The sequence below is a fragment of the Ambystoma mexicanum genome, chromosome 8 (assembly GCF_040938575.1).
Source record: "Ambystoma mexicanum isolate Mex_15411 chromosome 8, UKY_AmexF1_1, whole genome shotgun sequence".
Lineage (NCBI taxonomy): Eukaryota > Metazoa > Chordata > Amphibia > Caudata > Ambystomatidae > Ambystoma > Ambystoma mexicanum.
In genome coordinates, this window is record NC_090929.1 from 371,581,734 (window position 1) to 371,603,119 (window position 21,386).

Genomic DNA, 21,386 nt, shown 5'->3' on the forward strand with positions numbered 1-21,386 from the left:
CACTGGTGGAGGTACAAGATCCGCCCTGGTAGTGAAGGGCGATCCACCCGAGTGAGGGTGAGCAGTCCGCTCACCTATCACCGCCTACCGTGCTATCGAAGGACACTCAGAGGTGCATGTGAGAGCAGGGCAGTCCGCCCAATATAGTGGAGGGCAGTCCACCACAGTAAAGGAGATGGAAGGAAAGAAGACAATCTGCTCCAGTAAGGATGGCGATCCCAGCTTCCGAGAAATAGAAGGGAGGGAAGAGAAACCAGCCCAATCAGGGAGATGGGCCCAGCGGGTTTCTAAGGGCCACGAAAGCGCCCCATTTGGAAGACACCGACATGAGAGGACACCACAGCTGCCTTCAAACACCCTGTGGGCGGGGCAAGAGATGGAAAGTGTGCACCCATCAAAGGCATCCCACTCAGACGTCAAAGGAGTGTGCAGTGAGGAAAGGGCACAGGCAAACAAGCACCAGGCCAAAGATAAGGGCAGCAAAGGAAAAACGGCACGAGGGAGGATGAAGAGACAAGAGACAAAAGGGCAAGTGGAGATGGCGGAACGGAGGAGAAAAGCTAGACTCACAAGCAAACAGAAAATACTGAGAAGTAACAAAAGTCACAACGACCAGGGCATATGGTGTACAATTACAAAAATATGGCACAAGCAGAGATATAGAACAAATGCGAACAGACAAAGGGGACAAAAAAACATAGCAGAGATCAAGTACGGAAAAGAGGGAAACAAAAAAAAGAAGATGAGGACATCGCAGACGGAGAATAAAGGAAGCATGGGGGAAATGGGAATGACGCGAGTGGACCTAAGAGAAGATGAGACGATGAGCCCAAGGAAACAGAACAATATAACAAAGATGAGAATGTCTCTGGTCCACGGTGTAGCAAAAGGAGTAAAGGAGGGGGAAGAACAACGGAAGAAGAATGCACCAGCGGGAAAGAGGACCACCATGGAAGAAGAGACCCCAAAGAGAAGTCGGCAGGAGGAGATAACAAACAAGGCGAAGATGTGTAAGGAAGACTGACTTGCCACAAGTATTTAGATGATCGACAGAAGCGAGCCCAAAGGAAGAGTTTACCCGGGATAGAGGATAGGAGGAGGTACCCTGAATCCAGAGTGGAAAGAAAGGCGGAGAACAGTCAATGAGGTCAAGACGTATAACAAGACACCCACCAGAAAGAAGGGAAAAGACAGCGATCCAACAGCGATAAGCAGCGAGGAGATTTTGTGGAGCAAATATGGCCAGTCCTCCTTAAACCCAGGAACGACCCCAAGGAGGAGAGGAAGGACAAGGGCACAGGGATGAGGGAGGAAGAGGAGGGACTACGAGAGCTTGAGGCAGAAATCTGGAGAGGGCAATAAAGAAGGGTTACTCCTACAATGACTCCAGAGTGATTGAGTGTGTGGTGCCGTCAAAGACAAAACAGCAACCTCGCTGCATCTTCCTTTGCACCTTGACTCTGTCACTGTTACCGCTTCTAGGATGGCTACTGTTTCCCCGCCGTGCAAATGCCTGTGCTTAACACTTCATTTACAACTCCATTCTAGTTCTATTCCTGGGAATCCCTGCAATTAGGCAGAAGCACTGCAGAAGGGAAGAGACTTGCTGTATTCCTCCCAGCCCAGTCTGCACTGTACTCGTGTTTGATACGGATGGTCTGCATTACAACAGAAGAACAATATTCTCCCTCAGCTGAAGTGGATTGTATTGAATACAAGCTATTCCAGCACAATTGGAAATCACAACAGGGCATGATGACATTGCACCAAAGCTTGACACATAAGCATTACAAATTTACTTAATGACATCACACAGTTATCAACTCCCCCCCACCCCTGCATCACAATAGCCCTTGGTTCCATCGTCATACAATGGGAACAACCGTGAATGGTGAAATCATTAAACGACTTGATGCCTTCACAGCGTGACGACAGCCTGTAGCTTGGTGATGTCAGAGTTTTGAAGACCTTTCCATATAGCTCGACAACGTCATCACTGTGTGTTGAGCCTCATGGCATCACAAGGATTTAGTGATATCACAACAGCTCTTGGTTCCATCTTTGTGTAATGACAACAGTTCCACCATGTTCTGCAATCACAGAGCTTGGGGAAAACAGTGCACTGCTGGAGAACATCACAACACAGCTTTGACAACATCACTGTATAGCTGGACGACACCCCAGCCAGGATTTTAAACTCACAACACCATATCAGAGCGTTGACGGCATCGCCATATAGTTGGACGACATCACAATTGGCCTTTTTGATGACAGGATATACTGTGATGGTTTCATAGCATTGTCTTTACCCTTATAACATCATATAAAGGTTTTAATATCACAGCAGACTTTTGCTATCACGCTAAAGAAAATTTCCAATGACCACAGTAATTCACATCGGTGACATTCTGCATAGGAACTCCACCAACACCCCAAGTCATTTCAGAAGCGACCATTTTCCAGCCATCTTAGAAGTTAAGGAACGTTTTTGATCGAGTGCCTGTCGATGCTACCCTAAAAAGGCGGGGCATCCTGTCTTTGGAAGATTCTAGAATAGATTGCTGAAAAGTAACGGGAGAACCCCCCAATTTCGAACAAAAAATAAACAAAAATAGACATTAAAAAAAAAAATGGACTTTTCTTTTTTCGACATTATGACTTTCAACATAATGTAATTTGATAATATCACTATAGACCGTGCTGGACTACAACTAATATGAAAGAGGCCTTTAAGTGGCCGGGCCAGCCGGGCCCAAGTGTCCAAAAATCACCATTGAGCACTGGCTCCCCAAAGTGATTACCCGACCTAATTTCCCCACGCACTAAAGTCAATGAAAAGATACAATGTGAATACTGCTCTTCCCCCTGTAGGAATTGAAGGAATATTTTCTAATTTTCATAAAAGACACTGCCCGTCCTGAACAGGCGAGCAACGGAGCCATGATTATTTCTATATACAGCAGAAGAGGTGCTAAAGCCTACGATTGGTTGGCAAGGAAATGGCCCAGAGTCAAGCCTGTGTGGCTGCGATGCCAGACCCTGTTCAGCGAGAGTGGAACATCAGACATCAAAACGAGGATCGATCACGCTCTAAATGAATCCGGTACAGCATTTTGGTTGGTGGTTACCAGGCAGCTAATGCTTACCTACGTGGGAGCGACTCACGTGGAGGAAGAATCTATCATGCAGTTAGGATAGGAGCAGTCAATGTGGCTCTGCCAATGCCGTGAATAAGGTTAAAAGATGATCCTGTTAGGAGTGTGCTGCTCAAATGCAATTAACTGAATGTATCACTTTAACTTGGTTTTGTGGTGTAAAACCTTATGGGGAGTCACTGAATGTGTATGCGGGCAACGCCATTATCAGGATGGGGATTAATTTCTCCGAAATAAACTGTGCCGGTCACCCGCTGCTACCTTGAGCAGAGTTCAGGATATAGTTTTTGCATCCACTCTCAGTAGATCTCACGGTCAGCCTGGTTTTAAATCACATCATAAGTTAGACATTTGGAGTTTTAACACTGACGAGAAGGGACATGATATTATAGAGAACACATGGGTTGATTTTTATAACCTTCTATGCATAGGTCTTGTCATTAGAATGGTTCAAATAATTACTACTCAAGAATCAAGTATGTCCTTTGAAAGAACTTAGGCATTAGAACCAGCATTTACTTATTTTGATTTAATTTCAGTTATATGTGTATTGTTTTACTTTCAATGTAAATGAATTATATTTAAAACAACATTTAACAGTGAGTCTACTGCCCTTCATTCCCGATACAAGAACTCAAGTGCCTCGGTAAGGCCATTCTGGGCAATGCCACAGGCCCGCCCAAGGCGAGGCAGGGTAACTGATATTACCATGTGGCAGGCCTGGGAGAGGGGCAGCCCCCACCCCCAAGCCTGCTCCTCTCCCCCCCCCACGGACACAGAGACACGCAGTCTCCAGAATACAAAAGCAAGGGAAGGGTGAGGTTTGAACAATCACCTCACCCTTCCACCAAGCAACAAGGTGCTAAGCACCAGGAAGGCAGCTATCAGGAAGGGCACAGGGTCAAGGACCTGCCCCCCCCTCCTGGGGGTATAGACAGTCGACTACACTGGCCTGGGGACTGGACTACAACTCCCCCACTATGCACATCAAAGACCCAGGGCTCCCCTGGGTCTTATAAACAAGAGCAGCATGTTTGAAGAAAACACTACTTGTTTGTGGACCCTGGACGGTGACCCAAACAAACAGGAGGTTCGCTGTACACTCAGCGTCCTCCAATCTTTGTTTCTTTCCTTTAACACATTTGCCGTGCACTCAGCATTGTGTATTTCTTGACTTCTGGTGTACGCCGTACATGTGGCGTCACTTTTTCTCTTGAAACATTGTACTGTTTCAGTAAATCCCTTGCGGCTTCCCCGCTTCGCCGTTAGCGTGGATAAACAAACAAACGTGAGAGGCCGAGCTGAGTGATCCAGGGAGTCTTGAAACAGCAGCAGGGGCGGTCTGAGGAAGCACGAAGGAAGGAACCCGGCGCCGCTGCGACTTTGCAACATTATTTCAAGTAAGTTGGCGGCGGCGCCGGGCAACGGCAGCTGTGCCTGCCGTTCATGAAGAGCGGCTAACAAAACAAACAGGCCCGCTAGTACACGGCCGCCCTATATAGACAGGTATGGCTCGTACACAACAATAAGGAGCTCCATTAATTTTGCTTCCAGTTGCAAGAAAGGCAACACATAGCAACATGGTCCGCGATAACGTTGACCGATTAGTAAAATGTCAGAAAATAACATTTGTAGCCACCAGATTATATAGTACAGAGGTGAAGCATCCCGCCTACAAACCTGACGACAGGGTTTTGAGCCTCGTGGTCTGTGGCAAAGCATAATTTCACGGACGACACTCAATATTGCTCATTTTTGGTACAAAATTATAACAAATCATAAAATTTAACAGGAGCGAGCGGGGGGCGGTCGAAATAGAAACAACAGGCCAACATTTGTTTGTGTAAAGGGGCACAGGATGCTTATACTCTAAAGGGGTGTGTGGGTAAAGCTGCAAAGTTGCAAAAACCATCTGCAGACCCATGTTGTCCACACCCAGTGAAGTGGCTTAGCGAGTAGAGCGCCAGCGTCGACAGCCATGCAGAGCCTGTTGATGCAGGTTCGAATCTTGGCAGGGCCTAAATCAGCCTTTTATCCCTCCAAGGTCAATAAATAAGCACCACACGCCCTGGGCAATATTATTCACAATCCAATGAACGTTACAGAAGCTATTTGATATTTCTTGAAGGGGGTTTTCCATAATACTGAAACTGGATAGCAGATAAACTACAGGCCCAACAACAGCAAGCTACCCAAAGCACGCAGCAGCATGGACAAGTTTCATGCATACAGAATTTTGTGACACAAATAAATTGAATGGTGAATGATTAGTCACGTGTTCACAAAGACAGTTAGGTAACCGCACAAAGTTCAAAAGGGAATAAAGTATTTCCAAATATCTTACTTAAACAGGCAAAGAATAATGGCTCCCAAGCGAAAACCACAAGAACCCACAACACCACCACAGAAGCCCAAATCACCCCACTTGTTGGCGGCAATAGAAGCAGCCAAACATTATGGCTGGGCCTGGGTCATGGAAAACATATACGTCCTACCTAAAGAAGGAGTAAGCTTGCCATCAGGCCTGGAGAAAAGACCCCCCCCCCAAACAAAGAAAAGAAAGCCGACAGAAGGCATGGGAAAAGGTAAAAAAAACAAAAAAACTGTCTCAATTATGTGTGAAGATGAGTAAAATGCAACAATTATTGCTTGAAATTAGGGGTCAACAGCTACCTCCCCCAGGCGAGACCGTTTCCTCAAGCCCCACCTCTCCACTTGAACCCAACATCATTATAGACCCCCCCACTGCCCAGAACAATATTATCACCACCTATGTCATCACCTTTAACAGCGCCCCTGCCGCTCACAACGACAACACCAACAGCAGCCACTGCAGATCCACCTGCGCCAACAGCGGCATCACCAGATCCGTCAGGTGCACTGAAAGCATGAGCAAACCCCAGTGCAAACACACCGGGCAGAGGGGAGGAAACAACAACAACCCAGCAGACATGTTAATGATCAGCAGTTCCCAACAAGACCTAAAGCTGAAATCCTTCCAAACAGAAATCCTGAACAGATACAAAAGATGCCTGTCATGGAACATTGACATTACAATCAAAGAAGCCATATGGGCAAAAGAGTGCATCGAAATCTTTTCACTTATAGAAGCCCAACGAAAAGGGAGAGATGCTTTCAGGGATCCCAAAAAGATAGCGGAAAAAGCCATAGCTACAGAACTGGGACAACTGGTTACAATCATTCGCCATCCTAGCAACCATCTATGATGAAATATTCCCCAGGGATGGTAGAAAACTATGGGCATACATGGACAAGATCAGAGAAGTAAAAATAGCACAAAGGGAAAATCCTGGCTAGCATATGATATTAGATTCAGGCAGAGCATGTCAGAGAGGCCAGCCATAGAATGGGACGAGGTACAGAATGATCTATATATGCTAAACGCTAAGCCTCCATCAGAGGAAAAGGCTAGCCAAGCAATACCCAAAAACAACAGAAATTCACAGGGGCCCAGAAATTCTGAAAATGAAAAATACAAGAAGGGAGAGCAGACCTTTCGGAAGAACCAGCCATGGGCGGCTACGTCTAATGCCCACAAACAGAACAAAAACCACCCAGTCAAGCCAATATCCCATGCAGGAACTTTGGAAAAAAAATCAGTGCAACTGGGGAAGGAATGCTGGTACAAACACACGTGCACCAACTGCAACTGTGACCATGCAGCAAGCAATTGCACCAAACTCCCAGCCAAAAATGCAAAAGCCTAGCAGAAACCCCCCCCCCCCCCACCAATCCCATTTCTTTAACCCGGGAGAACGCCCATCAATCCTAACAACTTTAGAGATGCACTGAGGAACTACCCAGATAAAGAAACCAGCAGGGCTATCCTGCAAGGTTTCACCAATGGTTTCATCATCCCTTTCAAAGGGACAGGGACACAAAAAATCCCACAAAATCTGAAATCAGCCATGGACAACCCAGAAATGTTAGAGACCAAAATTGAGAAGGACCTACTACTAGGCAGGCTTGCAGGTCCCTGGGACTACATGCACTTCGCAGAGTTCATAGTCTCCCCACTAGGCTTGGTCCCCAAAAAAGAACCTGGAAAAATTAGGCTAATCCACCAGTTGTCCTACCCAAAAGGCCAATCACTGAACGGTGGAGTCCCGCACACAGAATCTGCGGTATCCTACACACACTTCCAAGAAGCAGTGAGACTCATACAGGAGTGTGGTACGAACGCCCTTATGGCAAAATTGGACATGGAATCTGCTTTCAGATTACTGCCAGTCCACCCAGACTCTCAGCAATGGCTAGGGTTCACTTTCAAAACCAAATTCTATATAGACAGATGCTTCCTCATGGGATGCGCAGTATCCTGCGCCCTATTTGAACAGTTCCGCTGTTTTTTCCAATGGGCATTCCAAAAACAAAGACCAGGAGCCAAAATAGCTCACTACCTTGATGACTTCATGGTAATGGGACCAGCAAATTCTGAAAAATGCAGTAGAGCTCTGGCCTAGTTAGAGGAAATGGCTGCACAGTGGAGCACCCCCCTGGCAACAGAGAAAATGACCAAACCAGCCACCAACATAATCTTTCTGGGTATTGAAATAGATTCTGCACGGGGGCTATGCAGAATTCCAAAAACTAAGATAGCAGACCTACTGGAAAAAATACAAGTCCTAACAACAAAAGACAAAGCCACAGTAAAAGAAATCCAGTCACTGGCTGGAAGCCACAACTTTGCAGCCAGAATAATCCCCCAGGGGAAGATATTCTCCAGAAGTCTGGAACTAAAAATCAAATCATACACCAAACCACATTTACACATCCGGCTAGGCAGAGAAGTAAAACGAGATCTGGAAGTTTGGGGGAATTTTCTCAGAAACTTCAACGGGACCTCACTTTGGCGCACGCCATTGAATACATGGACAAAAAGGGTCCTTTTTACTGATGCAGCCGGGAGCAGGGGGTTTGGATCCATACTTGACGCAGAATGGGTGGCAGGACACTGGCCCAATTCATGGCAAACGGGAGGGTGGACAAAAAACATCACCCTCCTAGAAATATTTCCCATTTGGCTAACCATGCACATCTGGAGCAGGCAGCTAGCTAACACGGAACTCTTGGTCTGGTGTGATAACATGGCAGTAATAGGGTCCATAAACAGAAGATCTACCAAATACCATTTAGTCCCGAAAGTACTACGAGCCATTACAGCAGTCACACTGCAGGAAAACATCATGGTCAAAGCAAAACACATCGCTGGAGCAGACAACAATATTGCAGATGCTTTATCTCGCTTTCAGTGGCCAAGTTTCTGGGAGCTAGCACAACACGCCCGAAAACAGATGACGGCAATACCAGCGGAATGCTGGTCAATAATGGGAAACTAAGAAAAACGGCATCAACGTCAGCGCCAGAGAGCCCAGGCCAGGATGCCCAACAAGAGCCAGGTACCTCAAAAACGGGCACCAACATCATGCTATCCACAGAGAACAGAAACCCTGGCGCAGGGTTCTTAACAAAAATGGCTGAGAAGGCACTGGCAGGCACTACCCTAGCTCAATACAGTAAGTGCCTACAAACAGTATTCAAAGCTATAGGATTAAACCATGTAGAATTAATAACGATTAAAGACAAAGAAATATTTTTAAAATGGGCTCACAACCAGGGTTTCGAGAGGGACTGGGCAAAAAGACACCTGGTAGCAATTTCATATTTTTCCAAAATACGGGGAGACTCAGACGCCACTCAGAACGCTCTGATCTCCTAAGCCATGAAAGGCTGGGGCAGAACAGAAGGACCCCAGGTAGACACCCGCCGCCCCTTAGTTTTCAACAAACTAGTAAAAATAGTAGAACAACTGGAGGCCATATACTGGCACCCCTATGAGACCATGTTATTTAAAACAACATTTTTCTAGCGTACCTTGGGGCCTTCTGGGTAGGGGAACTCATCGCCTCCAGCACAAAAGCCAACAATGGGTTAGGCATCATGGAGGCCAGGGTCAGACAAGACAGCGTCAGCATAGGCATCCAACAGTGCAAAACAGGGGCCGAAGGAACCATCAATATCTGTTGCATCGAAGATGCAGAAAACTGCCCGGTGTGTATCACCAACCTTTACTACGATCAAAGGCCAAGGGTGGGGGGCAGGTTCTTAATCCACAAGGATGCCCTGGCACTAAGCCGCTACCAATTTAAAGGAGTGCTGATGAAAGTAATCAGCAAAGCAGGATGGGACCCTAAAGATTTTGGCACCCATTCCTTTAGAATCGGGCGGCCACCTCAGCATGGCAAGGAGGCCTGGCACCAGAACAACTAAAAAACATAGCGGGATGGAATTCAGATTGCTACAAAAGATACATCAGACCACAGCTAATATAGCCCTCCCCTCTGTCTCCCATTTCTCTTTTTCTCCATCCCTCCAGAAACAACTGCCGGGGAGAGGACACCACTCCGATCAGCATGTATAGTCGGCCACTCATTCATTTTCTGCGGCAGAACTAAAGCGGGTCCACCCTTTAGGAACACCATAGCTTCCTGGTGGGGATACAGAGGTCTTCTCTGGGCCGACATCCACGACACACTAGCAGAGCTGGTCGCATACAGAGACACGCCAGAATTCCTGATAGTACATCTAGGGGGCAACGACCTAATGTCTGCAGGAAGGAGAAAACTAATGGAAGAAATTTGCTCCACCTTAGCTGGCATTTCGCATAACTGGAGGGACACAAATATACTTCTTGGCCATCCTGCCCAGAAAGAAATGGCGGGGGGCCAATTGTTACAAATCAATAGACATTTCTAGACGAAAACTGAACAGGGGGCTGGAAACATTTTGTATAGCACGAGGCCTGGTTTTCATAAAACACCCAGCCATCACGTTAGGTGACCCAGATCACCCACCTATCAAACCAGGGCATGGAACTTCTTTCGAGATATCACAGCTACCCTATCCTCCAGGGGTTGCCAGTAGAGATACTTTCGGAGGAAACAGTCAGCCGGCAACCTGCCCATGTGTGGCTGCACGGGCCAGAGGGGGTAACCTCTGGACCCGGTGCCCAAAAGTATGATGATATTACGATATGTGATTATTGTTATTCCATAACCATATCTGCACAATAAAATCCTACGGCCTTTTTATTGCCAATACTTGACAAATGTGTGCTCTTGCTTATTACTGGTGAGGGTAAGGGTTCGGCCCATACAATTTGCATGCATATGGGTCCGGCAGTTATTAAGTGCATAGACCACACCTCTTTCTGAGGCTGAGGCAGACACTTCTTTTGCCCAAATAATGTTTTGTGATGGCTGTAGACCACCTAAATTTCTTATCCTCTTTAATGCAATTAGCAAACATAGTCAATGGTGAAAGTTTATGGGAGTTGTAAACCAAAACATTGGAGGGCTAAGTTGCTGACTCATGCTGTACAGGAAACATGGTACCAAACATAAAAGCCCATTGTATTGTATAGTCTGCGTTTTCGTCACTTCTCCGCTATACACAGTCAGCCATATTTGTGCACCAATTAAGGGGGAAAACAAGCATCAATTTAAAAACAACGAGTTCAACAATTGTATTTTATTTAAACAATTTATCCACAAATATAGAATATTCATAAAAAATGTTTACATAAAATTATTAAAAATATATTTTTCTCCAATACAAAGTGCATTGATCTCCCACAATTCATCCACACAAATACAGAAATACTATATATACACAAACACCAATAAAAAAAAACATACAATATTTATTTTTATTACAACTGAGAGTCCAATTTAGAGTTCATCCCCTCCTCTTAAACTTATGTATCATCAACACAGTCAAAGAAGTTTTTATGGGAAGGCAAAAGGGGCACTTGCCCCAGGCCTCCTCCTTGGAGGGGCCCCCCAAAATTCTGCCTGAGAGAAAGCTGTCAGTTCCCATTGTTCCCCAACACACTCACCAACGCACTCATAGCAGAGATCTGTGTTCGTATGCAAGATGCCAATGCCAAAATCCAGCAAGTACGACTCAGCCTTGCCTATGCCTGAAGCCGACACACCTGCATGTATATGTACTTGGTTTTGTAGCAATGTACCTGCACCAGATAGCAGTAGTAAAAAAAAGTAGCATCAGTGTGGTGAAGTCTGTAGATTGGTTTGTTCAGATGAGGAGTTGTAAAACCTAGGCAGCTTCCTCCATGGATTAAGAATTATGGGTTAGTTCACAGAGGTGAGTAGAGATCCAAATTCAAGACTGTGGAACCAAAGCATTCATGCTTACACCTGGGCTTTTGCCAGCAGACAATACAGTGATCCTGGACAAATCATCATATCACTGACATTACTGTGCCATCTTCTCTGAAACATGCTGCATTCAGAAAAGCTGGTGTCATTGTTTAGCCCATTACCTAATCTTTCTTTTTATGTAGGCCATTTCAGTGGATCAGGTTCTAAACAGAAGAAAGCGGACCAGATATTGCAGGCCTCTGGCATGTATATTTCAAAGTCTGCTCATTTGACCCCAAAAACGATTGCCTTTTTTGGAGTATTCAGATTTTTGTATGCATGTTTATGATTAACAATTTCACAAGCTGTCAGAGCCTGACGGCCAGGGTCAAGACGGGCAGATGGTGTTGCTTGGGTGGACACTGGAGCGAGGGACACGACATGGTTGCCCAGTGTCCCAATCTTATTTTCACTAGAACTTGAGCCACTGGCTCGATATTTCCAGGTATACATCCCGGAAACAGGTAACCTAGCAGTTGGAGCGGTCCATAATATTTTGCTTCATGCAGATGATATCGTTATATGTGGGCAACCCTGTGGAGAACATGCCAGTTCTTTTGGAGGTGTTAGATAACTTCCGAAGGCTATCAGGATTTCAAATTAACAGAGAGAAGTCTCTTTGGTTTTCGTTGGCGGGTCTTAGCACCAGAGATAGTACAGACCTCCCGGACTGAGGTCTTACATGGGAAAGGGAATCCTTTAAATATCTGGGGATTCAGGCCTTCCACAATATTGAAGAAATAATTGGTTGCAACACAGGGTGGGCGCACTCTGGTATAGGGGAGTCAGTGCAGTTTTGGAGGAAGCTTCCAATCTCGTTAATGGGGAGGGTGGCTCTCTGCAAAATGGTGGTGCTCCTCAGACTGCTATATTTCTTCACAAAATATCCTGTATGTAATAACAAAAGTGTTCTTTAGAATGTTAGATGGGACACTAGGGGAGAGACTATGGCACACAGGGCGGTGCAGAGTAGCCATGACTATGTTACTGTGCACACGTGAGGAAGAGGGACTGAATGTGTCCGATTTTGAACTCTACTTTATGGCGGCACAATTGCAGTCTATAGCCCACTGGAACAAGGCCTGGCGGGGTGATTAAGAGTCTATTAGGGGGATCTCAGGCGGGACACAGGACATGGAATGATTGTGGAATCCCATTGTGGGGGGATACAAATATCTTTAGAGTGGGCGAGGAGGTATGGAAAAGACTGTTAGGGAGGCTGAAAGTTAAAGGTCTGTACGATGGTGGGGTACCCATCGGATTTGATACAACTATCAGGATCGCACTGTGGAGCAATCGGCTAGCCACCCTGAAAGAGAAGCAGAGTACCACAGTAGGGGATCTTTTCATGGGCGGCAAAATGCTAACGTTCGATGAATGGAGATATGAGGCAGCGAGCGGACACTTCCTCACCTATGCCAAGGTGGTGCAGTGACTGGCGGACTTGTAGGAAGACATACCAGGAGAATAGGAAAGGAGCCCACTCATGTGGATGTTGCTGCAACTCGAAGGAGGGGGAGGGAGGATATCTAGGGTGCTTCAGGTTGCAAGAGCAGATAAGGAACTGGGGGTAAAAGCAAAACGGGAAAGGGATGTGTGGGTCACCTATTCTGGACAAGACGTGAGTGAAAATGTGGGATCAAGTCAGAAAAATTTCTCAAAATGCCCAATTCCAAATCACTCAATTGTATTACTTACACAGTATGTAATTAACGCCGTTGAGGTTGCATGTAATGTATCCATTAGTAATACATGAGTGCCCGCGATGTGGGCAGGGCCACCCCGGGTTCTGGCATATGGTCTGGAGCTGCCCAATCATTACATGATTCTGGGGGAGGGGATGGGACGCCTCAACGCATTGCTGCAGAGCAAATATGAATACACACATGAGATCTGTCTGTGGGGTCTGCTACCAGTGAAAGAGAGATACAAAGTGAGAAACAAGATTTTCGGATTCTACTGGTTCCAGCTAAAAGACGGATACCCATTGCATGGAAAGGGGCAAATGGCCCGTCGGTAAGGCAATGGTTCCAAGATGTGAGCAGGTGTGGTGTGGCAGACGTGGACCATCTGTGCAGACACAGCGACCCTGAGGGGAGGAATTTATTTATGTGCATTTATAAAGCGCACACAGCCCGAGGGCATCGCGGCACTGTTACACAAAAAATGGCTTAATTACAATACATAGATAGGCGGATAAATTACATTAGCCTCCAAGAAGTTAACGTGCAAAAACATGGCTTAATTACATTGCTTAGATAGGTGGCTGGGTTACACTAGTCCTTACTTGAGTTTAGATATGCAGGATTAGTTATAGGTGTGATATTGCAGCATAGGGTTACATGTGTGCCGAATATCATGATTCAATGTCAATAGAATACAGTTGTTTGACTCAGGAAATACATAGTTCAGAGTCAGTAAGGTGCATTTGTTTGTCATTAGACATAAGGTGTTAGCTGGGTTAGGGCCTCAGAGGCGAGATGTGTGTGGATTTATACAGACAGTCTGGTTTTGATTGCTTTGCGGAAGGTAAGATGGGAAAGTTCAGCTCCGAGGGCACGTGATAGGGAGTTCCAATGCCTGGAGGCAATGAAGGGGAATCTAGCACCCCCACCTCTGGCACGTTTAATTCTGGGAACAGGCAGATTGGCATATGGTGTTCTTGTGGGTCTGCAGGTGTGAGGAATGATGACTCTGTGAGAGAGGTAGGGAGGTGCAGTGTGATGGATGCATTTTTGCGTGAGGGCAAGAGTTTTGAAAAGGATGCGTTGGTGGACAGTCAACCAGTGTGCTTGCTGTCTGGCTGCCGAGATGTGTTCTCTTTTGGGGATGCCCAAGGCAGCACGAAGGGTATTATTTTGAATAGTTTGTCCACATTTTTAGTTGCGGTTCCTGTGAAGAGGACATTACAATGGTCCAACCTTGAGCCTATTAGGGCTCTTGCAATTGTCAGGCAGTTTGTGGTGGAGAGGAACGGCCTGGTGGTGTTGAGGAGTTTAGAGTAGCAGGCTGAAGAGGCAGCAATTGCGCTAACTTGTCTGGACATGGTTAGGTTGGCATCTAAGTAGACTCCCAGCATTTTGACTGAATGGGAGATGGTAGAGTTGTCGATGGTGAAGGATAGGTACTGGTTGTCAAGTTTGATGTGTGAGTCAGTGGGGGCTAATAATAGTAGTTCAGTATTATCTCTATTCAAACAAAGCCAGTTTTCAGCCATCCATTTGTCGATGGTGGCGTAGATGAAATTAGGAATCTTGGAGTCAGCCTCGTAATTACCGCACAAAGGAATGAGGACTTGAGTATTGTCGGCATAGTTGATGATGATAGTTGGTGTATATGATGCCGCACAAACCAAGTATGTTGAATAGAGAGATGGTAAAAATGTTATATAACATGGGGGGCAGGCAGGAGCCCTGTGGGACTCCAAATAGGATAGCGTCTGGTGTTGCGGCTGCTTGGTCTGAGAAGAGACGCATGGCTCTTCCGTGAAGGAAGGAGGCGCTCCAGGTGATTGCATCAGGTGAGAAGAAGGCTGAAGCAGAGAGGTGTTGACATAGCAGCATTTGACTTGGTGGTTCATAAACTACTGAGAGGTCTAGGAGGAGGAGCAAGACAGGTTTGCCTGTGTCTCTGATATCGTCAATTTGTTTTTTAGGGTCCAGTAGGGCCGTCTTGGTTCCGTGACCAGGACGGAATCCGGATTGTCTGGCACCTAGGAATGATTTGGAACTGGACTGGGGGCGATTATTGAATGAGTTGGCATCCACCCAAGACCTACGGACCCCATGAACTATCAGAGGCAGGGGAGGGAATTAATAAAGATGCTATGGGCTTTGGGGTTAATCAGGAATTCAACAAGAGACATTGTGGACTGATAGTAAGATGTGTGGACATTGGAGATGAGGAGGGTTGGCGGGGAGGAGTAAAGAGGAGGGGGAAGAGGCGAGAGAGGGGTTGTTGGGGAGTTTTATGTTGCCTGGTTATGGTATGGTGTAATGGAATATGTAATAAAAAAAATAAAAAAAACACAAATTCACAATCCTGTGTTATGGGCATATTTAAAGCTTAAAATAAAAAAAAAGAAACACAAATAAAATATATTAATACCACATTGATTAGTATGCTGGTACTTATATACTTCCCTTGATGATGGAGACAATGAAGCTTGAATCTTTCCAATTTTGCATAATACTCTTCTATAACATTTTTTTTTTTTTTAATTGCCATGTTGGTTTATGCTATTTGTGTACCTTCCATGCCAGTTCTATAAAATTGAATTATTCTAGTTCATAGTAAGAGCTGGAAAAGAAAGGGACAAAATGCAGAAATTGCAGAGTGGGTGCAAATACTGCGGGAACCTCTTAACCAATGTGTGATCCTTGGCATTTCATTTAATCTCGTATTCCCTAATTTGTCAAAATTGCCAGTCCCAAAGCCTTTCAAAGCGGTCGCTCTTCAGAGTGGTTTTATTCAAGGGTATGATCTTCAAAAAAATACTCCATCATAGTTTCAATGGCTATAATGTTGCTTATAATGTCAATGCCCACTGTAGTTATAGTAAGCATTGATATATTGCACAACACAGCCACGTGTTCCTTTGCTCTATAATGGCAACACTACTTGAAAACCATGTCCCCCTTCTGGCCAAAGTCATCTGGTAGCTGCTAATCTTCATCCACAGTCTATGCTATGGTATGTGTAGCTTTCTCCTTGCTTCCAATTGGTCTCCAGCACTCATGCTTGAGCACGATTGCATTCTGCGATGTCTGTCCTGGATTATGTGCACCTTTTTCATTCGATCTGCATCCTGCATTTATGCTACGGCCGGTGTACCTTCACTGTGGCTGCTAGTGATGAAGTGTTCTGTACCTATGCTGCAACACAAGTGCACTCGTTGTGGGATGCAATGGTGTCCTTGAAATGTAACGTTATCATTCTGATTACAGCATGAATGAAGAGGGTAAAGGGACTGAGAGGGAGTACCTGTGATATCTGCTAGTCAACATATCAAGCTATGGGATGTGATGGTGACCAGGGCGACCACCCGATATTCTGGATCCCTTAACTCTTGGTTTGGTGGAGGGGGGCCCCCAAAGGTGTCTGTGCCCCAGACGATGGCACAGAACACAGTCAATTATTGATAGACTTGTTGCCCCAACCTACATACGTTTCAGTCCTCTAGTAGTCAGTCACCAATACTATGGACATTCTTAAAGGGGAATGTTTTCATGAAATAGAATAGGGAATTCGGCTTGTTTATTCCATCACGAATTTAAAAACTGAAAAGTAAAAAGTCAAAATATGTTTTAGGAAACAAAGCACATGCGGTGTGCACAGCCAACAATCGGAAAGTAGGAGATAGTTTGGGCCACACTGCAGTAAACATTGTTTGTAGGACTCTTCTGAAAAGGAGATAAGGACTACCAATGATGGCACACGGTACAGTATGGGTTCTCACTTTTGCCACCATGTGTTTCCGCCCGGTACAATCTAACTGGAAAAGGACGAGGGGGTGATCTGCACAGGGCAGTCTGTCCTGAACAGATAAGATAACTCTCACCCCGCCTTTGGAGAGTGAGGGTCTGAAAGCAAAGCAGGGCGTCTTCGCCCCACTTCGGTGTGGCCTAGATAGGGTTACTGGAGCAAGCATCTTCAAGTGTCATGTTCCGAATGTGTGTTGAGAAGTGGGGACAGAGGATCGCCGCCACAAGGTTAGATTCCTTGCCACCCTGGCATCAATGCCCCCTTGCTTCCAGTGGTCAAATACTCTTAGCTCCCTTCTCTTAACTTTTTCACATTGTCTTTGGTTCTAGAATGTTTTCTGTTTTAGCGCAAATCAGCAGAAACCCACTTGCAGATAGGAAGCAGGACAGTCCGGTATTCAAAGCTATGGGTAAATGGGTCCACTGAGAATTTAGGAGCACGGTAGGTTAGGCCAGTCCCATTAAAAAAAAAAAATAATATGGGCTGTGGGCATCGAAACTGACATATAAAGCCGCACACCTGATCGGCCACGCCCAGCCCAACAGGCCACTTGGTAGAACCTGCACATTGTGAAATCTCCACTTTTGCCCCAATCGTTCAGTTCAGCGGTGCACAAGGTGCAGTACATTCTCCAACACTTATTGGAAAACTAAAAAAAGATAGGACACTAGAACCCAAACAGCTCACAGGGCAAAGGAGAAGTATCAGAAGACCTATTACACAAGAGGACTGGCCTATATGAAATAGAGGGTGGGTTATGCCCCTTTATGTATTCCTTTAGGTTACCAGGCAAAAACAAGAGAATTCATTTCCAATCCACATATGTAATAGATCGGAGCATGAAATCCCCTTAGGGGCAATGCGGAGAATGCTCGTCCAAATTACATAGGAGTGTATAGGTGCCTAGCATTTAAGTACCATTTTTCATTCTAAAACAAAAACGTCTACGGGCATCCAGGTGCAGCACCTACAATTCTTTCCCCTATGCAAAGAGAAACAGCAAGCATACCCAGTTAAACCGTGGACCAAGACTCTCGGGGGGGGTAGCTCAGGGGCAACGCGCTCGCCTTGGAGTAAGACAGGTTCGATCCCCGGGTCCACACTTAGAAACATCTGGGTATTAAGCGCACTAGAAATAACCAATTACAATTACAAGAAGAGCCTACCCTCTCCCTGATGAACGCCTCACACGTAGACCATCAGTGTCCTAACAGAAGACCTTGTGTGTGTCAGGGAGGTTCTGGAAGTGGATCAAAGTCAAATGATGGACAATAACTAGCCCGGAGGATTCGGGGCAGGCAAATTAGGGGTGAAGGCTGAACTTTGGGAGTGGATGCACCTTAAGAGGGCGTGTTCTTCCAAGTACGTCAAATCAAACTGCCCTATCCGCTCTCTTCCGAAGCTATGCCTATCTGCTCGCTTCCGAAGCTATGCCTATCCGCTCTCTTCTGAAGCAATGCCTATCCGCACTCTTCCGAAGCAATGCCTATCCGCTCTCTTCTGAAGCTTTGCCTATCTGTTCTCTTCCAAAGCTATGCCAATCCGTTCAATTCCGAAGCTATGCCTAGCCGCTCTCTTCTGAATCTATATCAATGACCAAGGAGACCCGAATATATGTTAGGTTTAAGTGCTGCCCTGGCTGCACTTACTCAGAGCCAGGCTGCACTGATCGCACTTCCCCCTTCCCTACCCCTGGCACTTCTCCTCTCCCTCCTGCACTTGCATGATCAGAATGCCACAAGTCCTAGTAAGATCGCTTGTCTTGTCCTCCCTCTGTTTTCCCCTCCTTGTCTTGTCAAGCTAGAAACACTTGTGTACAGGTGCGTTATAAATGACATATCATAATAATACATTTATTGTGAATTAGTTCAAATTGAACTTTACACAAACAATATAAAATACAGCATGCAGCTAATAAATCAGATTAATACCTACATTCAATCTACAAATTACAAAAAACATAAAATTTAAACATATAACACATTTGAATGCAATGCAATACATGACTGCCTGAGTCAGTGATACAGGTCTCACTTATTATACAAACCATGCGTACATTGAGGTACCTAAGGCCAAAAGAAATAGCAGCAAGCGACGGGCATATAAGCCAGGCCCTAGGAGAACACTCTAGTGTCCACTATGGCTAGATGGTTTGGAAATAGACTTTTGACTCTCCCCCAGACCCTATATAATGCCAGTTGGGTCCCAATAGAAACTGAAATCCCAGAAGGACTCTCCCTTGATGGTGTCATAGTTGCTTACCAACTTTCCCAACAGGCACATATATAATGGCCCTAATTGAGGGCACAATGTTAAAACATGCCTGGTGGTTTCAAGATGTTCCTCCTCATACAGATACGACAATACCTGTCCTGGAATACCCAGCCGAGGCCCCGTAACCACTAGTACTTGGAGTTGGTTTGTCCTTAACCTTAGTATGAATGGCCGTACCTCCGGGTCTGGGCATAGTAACAGGTATAGTTGGGGATTTCTGTTTCTATGTATTACATGTGTTACCGCTTCATATATTATATCATATCATGCATGTGTGAAATTGGATTGTTCATCCCGACTCCTTTTTGTCTACAATTCTCCATCCATATGAACCCACCTTATAATCAACACGTCACACTATTCGTGAGTACCTGCGCAGTGGTTCTTCCGTCCATTGTTAATATCTGCCCCCTACGGCTAAACTTTCAACCAATTCTACCCCCCCCCCCCCAAGTGGCCTTGCAGGCAAGTAGCCAGTTATGCAATTCAACAACGTGACAACACTCTTGGGGAAAAAATGGTGTGCCACAACGGTATGGGGGCGGGGGGGGCGAGTTAAGGCAAACACCATTGTCGCCCCCTAAAATTATGCCTATTCCTCCTGGGGTCTCTTGCCAGCCTTAGTTCACAAGGCTCCTTTGCCAGACACAGCCTCAAAAAAAGACACCACTACATTTGAAATTCAAATAGGGGGGTGGGGGGTCTATCTGAAGTGCAACAGGCTTGACAAGGATTTAATACCCCATTCAGGCCACTGCAGGCTTCACAAAAGCATCCCCTCCAAAAGGTCAATTTCAGAGCCATGACGAGTGGGTAATAACAATGAGGATTCTCATAGCGCTTAAAGGCTGGAAGAATGCGACATGGCACGCTATATAAATCACCGCATTATTAACAATCACATATATTCATTTTGGAATAAACCTCCTAACCCCCCCTTACCGAGCAGCAGTAGATGCAACAGGCGAGGCCACCCCTTAAAGGCCCCACCCCACGGACAGCCCTTCTGCTCAGCCACTCACCTCCAAGGCTTGCCAGGCTGCTGTTGAGTTGGGAACCGTGAAATTCGCCGCTGCTGTGCGAGGCAGTTACAGAGAGAGTAGCCCTTTGAGCACCGTCCCCGGGAACGGCCGTGCAATAAAACCACAACTGCAGCAGAAAAGAGTGAACTGCTCCTCCAGATGCGGCAAGACATTGCCCCACAATGGCCTTCCCGGAACTCTTGCTGGAGTGTCACAACTGCAGTATCAGCAGAAACAAAAAGCATCCAAACGGGCAGGGGTGTTGCTAGGTCTGGAAAATAACTGGGGCTATGCTAAAAGTCTGGGGGCTAGCTAGCCTTTTTTAGTTGTAGCCCCTGATCTATCCGGGGCTACAACCAAAAGGCCCAGGGTTATAGCCCCCTCAGCCACCTCTTAGCAACGCCTCTGCAAACGGGTGATGGGTAATTGGAGACCTGGAAACCGCCAGGGATGGGTGGTGGCTCAAAATACCGGAAATTAAATGTTTATGCAATCTGTCAGTGTGTTTATTTTATTGTGTCTCTTTTTTGACAGCACTAGTGCCAGATTGCACATAAAGAAGAGGGAGAGAAAGGGAGAGAGAGGGGAGCAGAGAGCGAGAGAGAGAGAGAGAGTGGGGGATAGAGAGAATGGGGGAGCAAAAGAGAGAGAGAGGCGGATAGGGAGATTGGCAGATTTCTTTTTGTATCGGAATATATAAAGCACAAAGAAAATGTTATCATGTTTACCTCATTTACAAGCAGCTGGGTACTCCACACAAATCTGCAGGTGGAATTTATGGAGGGCCAAGGCCTACATTGGCTCATCTTGCGTCACATTCAAGTAATGCATTGCTGAGTGTCGGAAGACTTGTGCGCAATATGGCTGAAGCCAAGGCCTGCATTGCTGAGAGTCGGAAGGCTTGTGCGCAATATGGCTGAAGCCAAGGCCTGTACTGGCTCCTCTTGTGTCACATTCAAGTAATGCATTTCTGAGTGTCGGAAGACTTGTGCGCAATATGGCTGAAGCCAAGGCCTGTACTGGCTCCTCTTGTGTCACATTCAAGTAATGCATTTCTGAGTGTCAGAAGACTTGTGCGCAATATGGCTGAAGCCAAGGCCTGTACTGGCTCCTCTTGGGTCACATTCAAGTAATGCATTGCTGAGTGTCAGAAGACTTGTGCGCAATATGGCTGAAGCCAAGGCCTGTACTGGCTCCTCTTGTGTCAC

At 46.0% G+C, this 21,386-nt stretch overlaps 1 protein-coding gene across 6 annotated transcripts in view; it reads right to left on the bottom strand.

The window, feature by feature from the left end:
* The window catches only part of LOC138471946 (uncharacterized), an 835,353-nt gene that overhangs the window by 571,201 nt on the left and 242,766 nt on the right, over positions 1 to 21,386 (bottom strand). Inside the window, exon 1 of one of the 6 annotated variants that reach the window (XM_069609828.1) lies at positions 20,179 to 20,279. The exons of the other annotated variants lie outside the window; for them this stretch is intronic. The gene's annotated coding sequence lies outside the window, so the exon portion shown is untranslated. Of the gene's footprint in view, positions 1 to 20,178; positions 20,280 to 21,386 lie in introns of those variants that run through there. 6 annotated transcript variants of the gene reach the window in all.